We start from the raw sequence: 12,277 nt of genomic DNA, 5'->3' as shown, positions 1-12,277 counted from the left end.
GTGGGAGATCGCGCAACCATAGACAAGTGACACGTATTATATCTCCGAAATATGGCGGTGATAGCGGCAGCAGAAAGGCGAGTCTTATCAAAGCCTAGAATATGAAGTTGGGCATGTTGGTGAGACATAGCTTACGACATAGCACGTAAAATATGTAAGGCACAAGACAAGGAAAGGAACAAAGGGGACGCTTACTTCCAACAAAAGTTTATTTCGAAAAGCGTATGTATGCATGCTCACGAAAGGCGAAAAAAACAGACTGTTTTTTCACATTTTATGAGCATTTATGTCTGTGCTCTTCAAAATAAAATTTCGTTGGAAGTGACTGTTCCTCTTTGATCCTTCCTTTGTCCTGTGCCTCACATATTTTACGTGCTATGTCATTAGTCCTATCGTTGCCACTAATACGGCTAACGAATGTAGAGCCAAAGGCGCTAAACCTTAACGCAATTTATAGCGCAGATCATCAGTATGGTGGAGCTAAAAATATCCTCAGCGAGTTGGTTTCCTGGAAGCCCAGACAAAAGAGTACTCGTGCGGTGCATATGATATAGCATGATTCGTTGGGGGCCTTTCCACCTTCTCTGGCGTGAGTGACTGTGGGGTAGCGACGATCCAGCAGTGTTTGACATCGGAGTGTCCCAAGTATTATGTCGGCCTGCCGAAATTGTCGCGGCTAGTAGATAATTGCCCTTGCGCTCCGGTCCGCGTGCCACCAACGGCATGAATACAGCATGACCTTCCCCCACCGTTTACTCACCTCTCCCCTCCCGCAGGGGGGAAGGAAAAGAGCAATTCGAAAAAATAAAGGTCGTTCAGGAAAAGGTGGTGTTCCCGTGCATACCGTTCCTATGCATACGTCGCTTGACTCATGGATGTCGGCAGTAATGCTATCATGCGGCAAGTGTGGACGCTGATATTTTCCTTGTGAAGATCCCCGCATCATTCGGTTTTGATGCTATCATGTGGAGAATCAAGGAACATTCTTGCCGTCACCGTCATGATCAGTATAGAGTACAAATTGATAGTATCGCCCCCCGCTTTTAGGCGTATAAAGGCTGCCGACGGCATTGGTCGACCAAAATTGTGAAGCTCACCCAGACTCACGCATGAAATATATTTTGAGTTTAATGTTCACTCGGATTCAGGCTCATATAAACTTTTCCGAGCTGTAGTCACTCGGACCCGCACTCGCAAAAATTTTCTTGAACCGAACTCACTCAGACTCTAGCTCCCAAAAATATTACTCACTTGGACTCACTCAGACTCACGCCTCGATCTGAATCTGAGTACGAGTGAGGTCATTAGTGAATGAGTTCACCGAATTACGGCTGATGGGTGCGGGTCACAATCATCGGGCGAAAAACATACGATGTGGTCAGCTGGGCACATGCATTGCCCAGGCCACCAAGTGTACAGCTTCTTCTCCCTTATCCTTTCCACCTTTTTGCGCTGGTGATAACGGCATGAGTGAATTTCTTGCTGGTTTGTAGGTTTCCAAGAAATAGAGCATCACTTTTTTCCGAAACAAGTTTTCCTTAGCAGTCATCCATTTATAGCGTCAGCTTGAAAGTGTTCTTCATTGAAAAAAATTCCACAAAAGTGTGCTGGGGTCTACTTCAAGCCGAGACAATTTGCTGTGAATCTGGTAATGAACGATCACGAAGCATATGCAACGCTCACTATATAACTTTATGCCAGCGCTAATTTCGGACGTGGGTTTGATAATAAATTATCCTTGAGGTTTTCATGGTACTTCATTAAACTTCAAGACACAAGAACTTAGTGTTTTCGTTATGCCAATGCGTCTAGTATTCTTTTAAGAAATTATAGCCAGTAAACCTTCAGCTCACGTTCACAAAATACTTGTTATTGCTTCTCTGTTTTATCTGGTCGGCAATCTCGCTTCCCAGAAGCACCAAAAAAGTCACAGCTTTGCTTCAAAGGCGAAGCAATGAACGCGATATCAACAAATTGGAAGGTTATGCGAAGAATAGCAAGCAGATCGAAACGTGCCCCGCGTTTCTCATGCACAAATGACGCACAAAACGTACTCACAGATACAGATTAATGCGAATAAGCATCTCAGTGGTTATTTTCTGTGTCTGAAAATCGCATCCTTTTCAAAAACGGCGAGTGTGAAACGAGTGCAGGGACCAATGTGCTCTCGGTGACTACAACAGAATCGTTCCAGTGAAAGGCCAAGGTTTACGATTGTTGCTACCGCAAGATAACCGAGCTCGCACGAGAGCGCCTCCTCTCCACAGGGCAAAGAACCAGTGGGAGATAAGTGCGCGCGCGGCCGCGTCGTGATAATCTGCTGGCGCGCGCTCATTGCGCCATCTCACGGGCAATGTTGAAAATACCCTAGTAGTTCTCCCGAGGTGCCCATTTCCAGTGGTAGGTGGAATATATAAATAGCTTGTCGTTTGAACGTTCAAAGAGGTGCTCCTTCGCGGCTCAGTGGCTAACGCCTCCCACTCACAATTGAGAGGTCAGAGGTTCGATTCCGCACGCCAAAGTTCCTTTTGGAATTATTTTTCTTTCTTGCGTTTTCATCTCTATATATATGCGTATGCATAAACGGTGAATGATGGCAATGCCCACGTCGACGCCGACGCCAGCTGCAAAATCCAGCCGACAGTGTTTATATAATTGCTATCGCAACAAAACCGAACAGCACAGAAAGACGATGCCTAAATGGCAGCCTCGTTATAAATCAGTCTGGCACGCACGCGAGGCAAACCGAAAAAACTCGGGGCTGAAAAAAAGTTAGCGTGGAGCGGAGTTTCAAAAATGCTTCTCTTACTTTGGTTAGCCTCTACACAATTTTTTAGCATATGCCTACTGAAGTAGGTTAGCACAAACCCGCACAGACTGCAAGCCAGATGCAGAGAACGCTTGCGAGGGCTCGTACACCAAGGTTTTAGTTGGATACAGAGTTCGTCTTTTAGAGTGCTGACGTTTCCGAGGTGCCTGCATCTTTGAGCGCAGTAGAAGACGACATGGGCTTCCTCCTTCTCTCTCGATGCTGCCACTCATATAAAATGCATGCAGAATCTCCTTCCGATAATTGTCTAAGCATCATACGGTTTTGTTGTAGTTTGCAGACTCCACGAGAATATTGTTCTCGGGCCACATCGGTGCAGCTTATTGCCATCCTCTTTCTTTCGTACGTTACTGTCGGGGATCCCCACACAGACGGTGCGTATCGCGACCACCAAGACGTCAGATTCGCGGAAAGCCGCCAATTTTCCTTATGTGTTTATTCTCCTATGTCACGTTTATATTTTGTGCTAAAGAATATATTTATTTCAAGAAAAAAATTTCAGCGCAGCCTTGACAGCAAGTGCTCCATTACATTTCTTTTGCACCTCATGTAAAGGAAATTCATCTGGTTCATACATGTTCTACTTCTGTGAATCCGCGTGCAAAAGCCATTGGTTATTACACTGGTACTATAGGAGCGTGGTGGGCTGTATTATAGACGAGCACTGCTAGAAATTTATTTCCTTTTACACACTTACCCCATATTAGCTTAGCGCATCGTACGTGGAAGAGAGAAGAATGATGGGACAGCCAGCTTTCTATTTAAGACAACACGCTGTCTCGGACAACTTCGTTTGTCAATGTTATGTTTCTTTCCTAAGTTTCTTCGTAACGTCATTCACTTAATGTTCTTAATAGGTTGATAAGTGGGGAAATTGGATACTATTTTCATTTTATCAATTTCTAAATACTTAGCTCTTTCTGCTAAAAGATCATCGCAGGCTGCGAAAAATGTTTGAGAACAGGTACTTGCATTCAAACAAAAATGTAATGTAAATAAATTGGTGCAATGCTTACTATACAAGACTAAGGTTCAAAAACCAATATTTCAATTTTCAGAGTAAGCTAATGCATAATAACACAATACACATGACTCATTTTACAGGCTAAGACAATACTTAGAATAAAGCAAATAATACAATGCGATAAAAAGTGATGGTTTAGGTGAGGCTACTTTCGAACATTGACAGTGTGTCGTGTACTACAATATTATTTAGCTTATTCAAGTTATTCTTTGTTGTGCGGAAGAAAGAATAGTTGCAGCAGTTATTCTGTGATATCACAACATTTATCACATTCCTGTGTCACTTGCGAGTGGTGTAACCAGAAGGGCACATGTACTTAAGGTTGACTGTGGTGTTAACATTGATATGCATATTTCTGAATTGAAATAAAAGCTTTAGATGGCAAATGCAGTTACTATTCGCAATAAATTGTTGCCCACTTTTCGTCAATAGCTAGGATACAGTGATTCTAACTTATGAGTTGGAAGGAAAACGTATGCCTTTCTTTTGCACTTTTTCTAGTCGACTAATATTGCCGTTTAGTGAATGGTTCTTATATAACAGTATAGGTCAACATTGGGCGAATGAGTGTTTTGTATGCTAGCATGCACACAAATGGAGTAAAGTTATTTAAGGATAGTTACAGGAAAACAAGTTTACGCAGAAGGTTACCGGTAATTATGCCAATGTGCTCGTTCCTGGAGGTCGTTATTTATGCATAATTCAAAATATCTGTATTCTGAAACAGCTGTTAGGGTGGCGCTCTTACTGTCGTGCTGATAACATACAAAAATTTTTAGTGTCATTTTCGTATAGACTGCTTGGTTTTAAACAATTAAAACTTGTCATTCCTGGCCCAAAGAAGCCATCTTTTTAATTGAATTCTTCAGTCTTATCTCATTCCCAACTGATGATACTTACATGCATAACACATAATAGGAGCATGAAGCTTTGCATCTCTCATTTATCTTTTATTTGTGTGACTTCAATGAATGACACATGTCACGATTTCATGTTATCGAAAATATTTCACTTTTGTTTGTATGATAGTTACACACGAGGTAAAAACTTAAAAGACTTCAGCATTGGCTATGTGGCTACCTTCCTTTATCTTTTCAATCTTAGTGCGTTCCTTGTTGGATGTCCTATGAATCAAAACTTTGCAGGGCTCTCTCGGCTAAATTAAGAGAAAGACAAGTTAGTGAAGAATTGGGTAAGGAGCCACAATATTCAAACTACAGCTTAGTATACTTCTCTTTCGTTTTGAAGCAACCTTAGAGTAGATAGCGTGGTAGAGTAAGATAATTTTTTTGTTTTATTGTGCACTTCAAGATAATTCTGTGCATAGTAACAAATAGCCTAAGTCATGCATAAGAGAGACATATCTTATCTATTCGTTTGGTTTTTCGTATGTGTCTAAAATTAAGATTTATGTTTTATCGTGCACTAATCTGGCTATAGCTATAGAAATGCCGAAAGTCGTGAAAATCATGTCACCCCCCCCCCTCGAATTTGTTATATCAGTGAGGAAAGCACAGCTGTGACATGCTACTATCAATTCTTTTTTAATGCAAAAGGCAGTGCCATCAGGAAGTCACACTGCACCCATTACTGAGAGTGCAGAATTGTGATTCACGCATAATCCCTTTTCTATGCTTCTGAAAACGCATGCGCGAATCACAAAAGGGTGAAAATATTGCACTGGCTTAATGAAAACTTGGATAGATGCTTGTCTTTGCTATATATAGTGAGCCGGCTAAACGCACAGTGTCGCGCTTCTTTTATATTTTTGTGCTGAATCTTTCTCGTGTTTGCGAACTGAGATGGCTCAAGATGCGTTTAAGCCAGAATGCGGCAGTGTTGACTTGCCTGATGGCAGCTGGAGGGACGATGGAGATGAGAAAGCCGGATGCGATATTCAGAGCATGTCTTCTTTAATGATGGACACGGTGAGCAGTGACGTTGTGGGCGGTGATCATACAGACTTGTTAACTCGTGCTCCCCCCCCCCCCCAAAAAAAAAAATAGGTGAACCCTTAAGCTCAGCGTTCAATAGTTTACGCAATAGCCATATCGTGTCGCTGTAGTGCGCAATTCAAACACTTAGTGAGTCCTTATTTTTGTATATTGTTACTCGACGAGTTTAAATTGTGGACAAGTACAATTGGGACTTGTGTCAGAAAAACTTTGGTATGTGGCTGCGTTCTGTATAATGGGTAGCACGCGATTTGAACAACGAGAAATTAAGCACGTGAAATGTTTTCGAACTTGGTAAACACTCCCTACGTAGTTTTAAGGAAATACGCGCCCCAATGTGCATGCATGGTGTATTTGGGGGCTGGTTTAAAGCACGGAATCGTGACGATAATCACTTGCTCGGACGCCCAATGGCAATGTACGATTGTGCCATGCAATTGAGTGTGCCATTACAATGTGTATTGTGAAGCCTGTTCACCAAGAAAAACCAAGAAAGTTATATTCACTGCATTTCCGAGCAGAGCAAGTTCTTTTCACCATATTTCAACGCACACACGTGGCTGTGTGGTAGAACACCACACAATACCTCGCGAATAGCCTGGATTTGATCCTCAATTGGCCCTGGGAATTTTTATTAATAATTTTATGTGGATCTTTCGCGATTATTTTATCACGGCCACGATGAAGAGCTTACACCTACAACCAATGACGCCGACGGCGGGATTTCTGCGAAAGCAGCTCTTTAACGCAGTCGTGTTAAAATATCCTAATATTAGCTGAGTTAACCTAAAATTAACCGGAGAGCCGTTCCCGAGGAATTTATCTTGCAGCAATATGGCAGTGCTTTTTGTCCTAACTGACCACGCAAACGCACTGAATAACTGCATTTCTCAGCTGCAAGGCAAGCCCCTCTGGGTGATCCATCATGGCGAGCAAGATGCCGGGAAAGGCATGCTCTCCTTTAGCCAAGGCGTGAGCACGGCCCAGCAATCTGCCGGTAGTCAGGAAAGTTGCACACACTCTCTCTCTCAGTCTTTATTTATGATTCGAAACACAATGAACAAAAAGTGAAAATTGTCCTGTGTGAATGCGCCTGGGGTTTAGTCTAAATGTAATAGATCTCTCATTAGCCGCTGCGGTGCTGCACCGTTGGCCCGAAGGTAGTGAATTCAGTCGCGCCCACGGTATTCCGATTTCGACAACATCAGAAAGCTAGACGCCTAGGTACTTATCTTTAAGGACATGTTGGAGAACCCAAGGTCATGTGAATTTCTGCAGCCCTCCGCTGCTGTGTGTCTCAGACTAATGTCGTGGTTATGGCTTGTAAAACCCGATAAATTATTTTCCTAAAAAATTTTTGTGGAAAAAGTTGACCCCATATCTGCATGTTTCAGTGCAAATGTCGTCCAATGACGATAGTCTTGCGTATGGAGCGAGAGAACAAAATGTTTCTTTGGTGCTCTGTGCAAAAAAATCGGTGAATTGTATTCTAGAGGCGCTGCATCAGAGAGTCTGAACCGTGCAGCGAAGGCGAACGAGCACATCGAGGCACGTGAGACACGAGCGCTATCTAACAGTTAAGTTCAAAAACAAAGGATGGCATGCGCGACCGTCTTGGAGTCGGTAAGGTGTAGAACGCGAAGCGACGGGCAGATGCCACCACCGTCTCGTCTTAGCAAAGCGTGGGAAACACTTGCCTTTTTGAGCATGGCGTTGCATTGTCAATGTACGTGATAAACGCTATAGTTCTTAGAATTACTGATGTATGCCTTCTTAGTATAAATACACACATACATAGTATGGACGTGTTGCTATGGTGCCTCATATTTGCGCAATAATTGCTTTTTGTATGACAATCGCATAAGTATGAAAGCTGAAAATTGGTGGGCGCTCGGATGCGGTTGGCTGTTTGGGGTATATGTTTGGTGCCATTTGGGGTATTGTCAAGGCGCACAAACAGACAAACGTACAGACAGACAGACAAAAATATAGACAGACAGACAGACCAAATTTTTGCATCGAAGTACCCCAAGAAAAAGTATCGTCTTAAAAGTAGTTCAGAAAGGCGCTGATAGCGTTATCCCCTGAAAAAGGGGCACTAGTCACTTGTCATAACACCCGACAAACTCGAAAAAGTAAATGCAATAAAACTAAATATTTATGAGATACAATTGTCGTGCAAAGCGGGGGAGTACGGTGTGAATACACACCCACATGAGAGAAGACACGGGCATACAGTTGCTGACATGCAACTGATTTATTAACGAAAACTGTTCCATCTTAACAATGGGTGTTCGCACTGTTACCTTCTTACTCAAATAACAATCAAGTCACCCGAAAATAGGTTTCCAGCAAATCCCATGTAAACCCGAGCCTCGTTAAGAGCGTTCTCATTATACCACCTTACGACCAAGTCAAACTAGACTGGCCATTGTTAAAAGAAAAGTTGTTTATGGGTTTGCCTTAGAAAAATAATAAAGCATTCCTATATTAGGCTAAGAAAGTATAAAGTGCGTTAATTAAAGCCTGTTCATCTAATTTCTCAAAATCATGACTGACGAAGTACAAAAAAAGTAAGCGCTGCAAAAACTTTTTTGTCAGCTTTTCAATGAATGGACCAAATTCAGAAATAAGAAATCTAGTGTTCGCTTGCTCCATCGCTACCTCAAGTTAATAAAGGCTAAAGTTTAAAAAGAATGGTACAATTTCATTTCATCCCAGTATATCATATATTTGCGCCGTAAATACAACATGGTAGTAAGCACTGCAGTGCATGAAATGCAAACACGTTTGCATAGCAGTAAATATCTGCTGTTATCAGTTGCTATCATATTAAGCTTTAGTGGCATGCATGAGCCTAAAAAATTGAGGTGGTTCAGATATATACTTTCTTCCGCAGCATTTCGCTATGTTCTCTGTTTTATTGTTTTATTTTTGATGGTCTCGGCAAGTCAAATAAAATCACGCTTTTGGATTTTGCACTTCAAAAAAGATGTCACCCGCACCGAGAACTCGTTTCCAAATTGCACTGCGGAGTGATTGCACGCCCCACTTCAGGCTTGCTTCCTACCTGTTGCTCTTGTGGCTGATTTTAGCTTTGGTATTTTTCGCTTCACGCGACAACCCTCATAAACGATCAATACGAATGGCGGTAAAATATCAAAGACACAGCAGGAAATATATGAAGGTTGTATAACATTGTTTGCGAAACAAGCGACGGGCACAGTGTTACTCTGAGGATTATAGGGGCCCAAAGACAGGATTGAATTATGTGTTTTGTTTGTTTTCTGTTTAGTTTCTAAAGCGGTGGTAGGGGTGGAAGCTCAGCGTAAGGGAGGGTGTTGGAGAGTGTTTCACCCATCTAAACCCTCCAGGTTTATGCTAACTACACAATCACTTCTGCTTTGCCCAGACTCGATCACCACCCACGTGTGTGAGGTACGCGCCCTTCGTAATGAGCCCGCAGAGGGAGCAGCAGCAAGTATGCAGAGTTCACTTTGTGATTCCAACTGCATGCAAAGAAGGCAGCTCTGGCTAATCGGGAGCAAGTTAGTAATTTATCCACGTCCCTGTGTCAAGGGAAAGTCGCTTGCTGGCTAAACCTCAAAGTGGCTGCCTGCTCCCACGGTCACCAAATGAAACTAATATACCCAGAAACCGGATCAACAAATAGGGCTCACCGACGGTGATGGCGATTTCATAATTGAGTGGGAGAGATCTGTCGTTGCGCAATCAATCCTCACAAGAACTTCTTCCTCTTGCGACATAGGTTTGATTTAGTGTCACTGCCCAGAGCTTTTAGTTGTTGAAGCAATGTTGCGTAGGCGTACGCGATTACCAAGACGCCTTTCGAGCAAATTTTCATTCCACTCATCTTACCACTTCTGCTTTACTTCACCGGGTTTTCGCTTGCGCGTAATGGAGTGATGACCAAGTAATAAACCGATTCGCTTTCTCCCCAAAGAAAATCTCCTTGTTAACCATAAAGGCTTTATCAATATTTCTGCTATTTCCTCCACTCGGTTTAGTTATGGAGCCATTGAGGATTTACTGAGTGATCTAGCACGCTCTGTAGTTTGTGCTCGGCATTAGCTATTTATCCACGAAGCCACATAAGAAGATTGCTGGTATTATTTAGGGTACAGTCCTTTATGCCAAGCGGTAACTGTATTCAGAGGTGAAAGGCGGGCTAGTGTGAACGTTCAATACAGAATTTTCTTGTGCAAGACAAAAAATAACCTAAAATATACTAGTGATGTAGACATGAAACGTCTTTCATTTTGTCCGATGCTTTTTTGTTGTCTTGCACAATTGAGCATTTTTTCTCGCTCTAAAAGTGTCTTATCCGGAGCATCAGCAACTCAAATCAGGTAACAGCCCCTAAGCCAACCATAACAAATATTAGACAGCACTTAAGAGACATTATCTACGGTCAAGCAACAGTACATCAGGCGGCGCTACATGGCATTATTCGTGCTCAGGCATTATTCAGTGTAGTGCGTCCCATAATCATATGAATATGAGAGAACCTAGTGGAGGGCTCCGAAAGTTTCTACCATCTGGTGTTCTATAAAGTTCACTGACATCACACAGTACGTGGGCCTTGAAGCAGTGCATGACCGGACGAAATGTTGCCACTTTAGCCGGATTGCCACATTAAACTGTAAACAATACGATACGCAAGCGATTGAGCGTGAAAATATTCATTTGTATATTTGTACTGTGCTTAAGTTTAATGAGGCTCATGTCAAATTCTATGTTCCAATCCGACACTTCGAGTATGGCGTGCCGTAAGTCACATCTATTTTGTTTGACCATAAATTTAATAATATAGCCTATATCTGGAAAAGAAGCTACGCTTTAAAGAGTGAAGGACCGTTTATTTATATGCTATATATTATACCCAAAAAGGTTTTAGAAGAAGCACTGGGCATAAGTGTTATGTAAATAAATAGAGAACATACTCGAGTACTTCACCACGATAATTTCCGGAAGGTTTTCTGCACATTGAGGATTAATATTTCGTTTGACATCGAGGAAGTTTAAAAATGCGAATAAAAGACTGGAATTAAACCATCTGTCGATTTTCTAAAGTTATGAAACACATCCCAAATAAACGTAATTCTTTTGACGCATTAAATTACATTTTTGCTGCAATTCCATTTTGTAATTTATGGAGGACGATAGTAAAAAGTCATAATTTTTTCTGAAAAGAATGTGGAAATTCGGGCAAGGGTACGTTTCATATTGTAAACCAATATAATCTAGGAGGCTGCTAAAAACAATTTGTAGCACGCTAATTCTGTAAGTGCGGACAATGACGTAAAATGCGTGGCCGCCAAGTACTGTCAGATCACCATTAAACTCAGTATTGCTTATATTTTACTCATGTTTTGTACAATGTTTTCTCAGTTCTCCTTGGCCCATTTTGTTTCGAAAGGTATAAATTCAAAAAGTGTAATCGGCGTTAAAACTGTCCCGATACAAGAACATGTCCGTAAAAAAAGTATATTTTCCCCTAATGAAAGAAATAGTTGAAACTTCGTTTAGTAAACTCGTTTAGTCAACTTCGTTTAGATTCATGAAGCGAAGCACTGTGAATGTACCCGGAAAATTGATCAAAGGAGAACGGCAATCATGCAAGTAATCTTAAGTTGACAAAGCAAGTAACTATAAGTCAGTGTCGCTGCTGGCGATAAAAGAACAAATTTGTTAAAAGGAAACTTACCTGAGTATTTCGAAACGCTGAGTATTTCGTTGTCAGCCACCGTAACACGACGTTGACGACTTGCTTTCTTCACCCCGGTGATTGAAGTTCTTACGTAGTTCGCTCAAGTACCAGAGTGTCTTTGAAGTCTTACCAAAAACATGAGGTTCTTTCTTTTTGTCTTCTCATAGAAACCACAAGACCGAAATCCGAGTGCTAATGATATTAGCTGCTGTCTTGTCAGCTAGCCAATTGCTCTTTTACAGGGGTTAAATATTTTTAAACAAACATTTGAGGGAAAATAAGTGACGACGTGACACGCCAATCTACACTTTAGCTAGCATTGCTGCACTCTAAGCAGCTTCGATCTAATTAAATAAACGTGTTCAAGTCGCTTTTTGCACCCCGGGTAGTTTGTAAAGTCACCGGATTCGAGAGGGAGCAGGCGAGCAGCGGTATTGACATCTTGCCGGCCGAGAACTGAGTAAACCAACCGTTCCGCGCGGCCACCGGAACGACGATCAGCGCGGGTTGCAAGCGCCGCCCCCTTAAAACCAGTACGGCAGCGCCCCCGGGTCGCGGCCACTGGCGGCAAGCGTAGGTGGCGGGAATTGCGGACATTCACTGCAGCCAGGCAGCATGAACTATTGTGCAGGGGACGAAACGAAACGCTTCGAGGCGGATAAACTTGTAGCGCTCTGCAGCGTGTTTTACGTAACTTAGTCTCGCGACACGCCCACTCTCCACTCACATAGCATCAG

The 12,277-nt window shown here is 42.3% G+C and overlaps 1 protein-coding gene across 3 annotated transcripts in view; it reads right to left on the bottom strand.

Annotated features, from left to right (window-relative positions):
* The window catches only part of LOC119178493 (calcitonin gene-related peptide type 1 receptor), a 210,027-nt gene extending 198,016 nt beyond the window's left edge, over nucleotides 1-12,011 (bottom strand). For all 3 annotated transcript variants that reach the window (XM_075885003.1, XM_075885011.1, XM_075885014.1), the window contains exon 1: nucleotides 11,538-12,011. The gene's annotated coding sequence lies outside the window, so the exon portion shown is untranslated. The remainder of the gene's footprint in view (nucleotides 1-11,537) is intronic.
* Nucleotides 12,012-12,277: the final 266 nt, after the last annotated feature.

The sequence above is a fragment of the Rhipicephalus microplus genome, chromosome 1 (assembly GCF_043290135.1).
Source record: "Rhipicephalus microplus isolate Deutch F79 chromosome 1, USDA_Rmic, whole genome shotgun sequence".
Taxonomy (NCBI): domain Eukaryota; kingdom Metazoa; phylum Arthropoda; class Arachnida; order Ixodida; family Ixodidae; genus Rhipicephalus; species Rhipicephalus microplus.
Note: the sequence above shows the minus strand (reverse complement) of the source record. Positions and strands in the feature narration are given on the sequence as shown.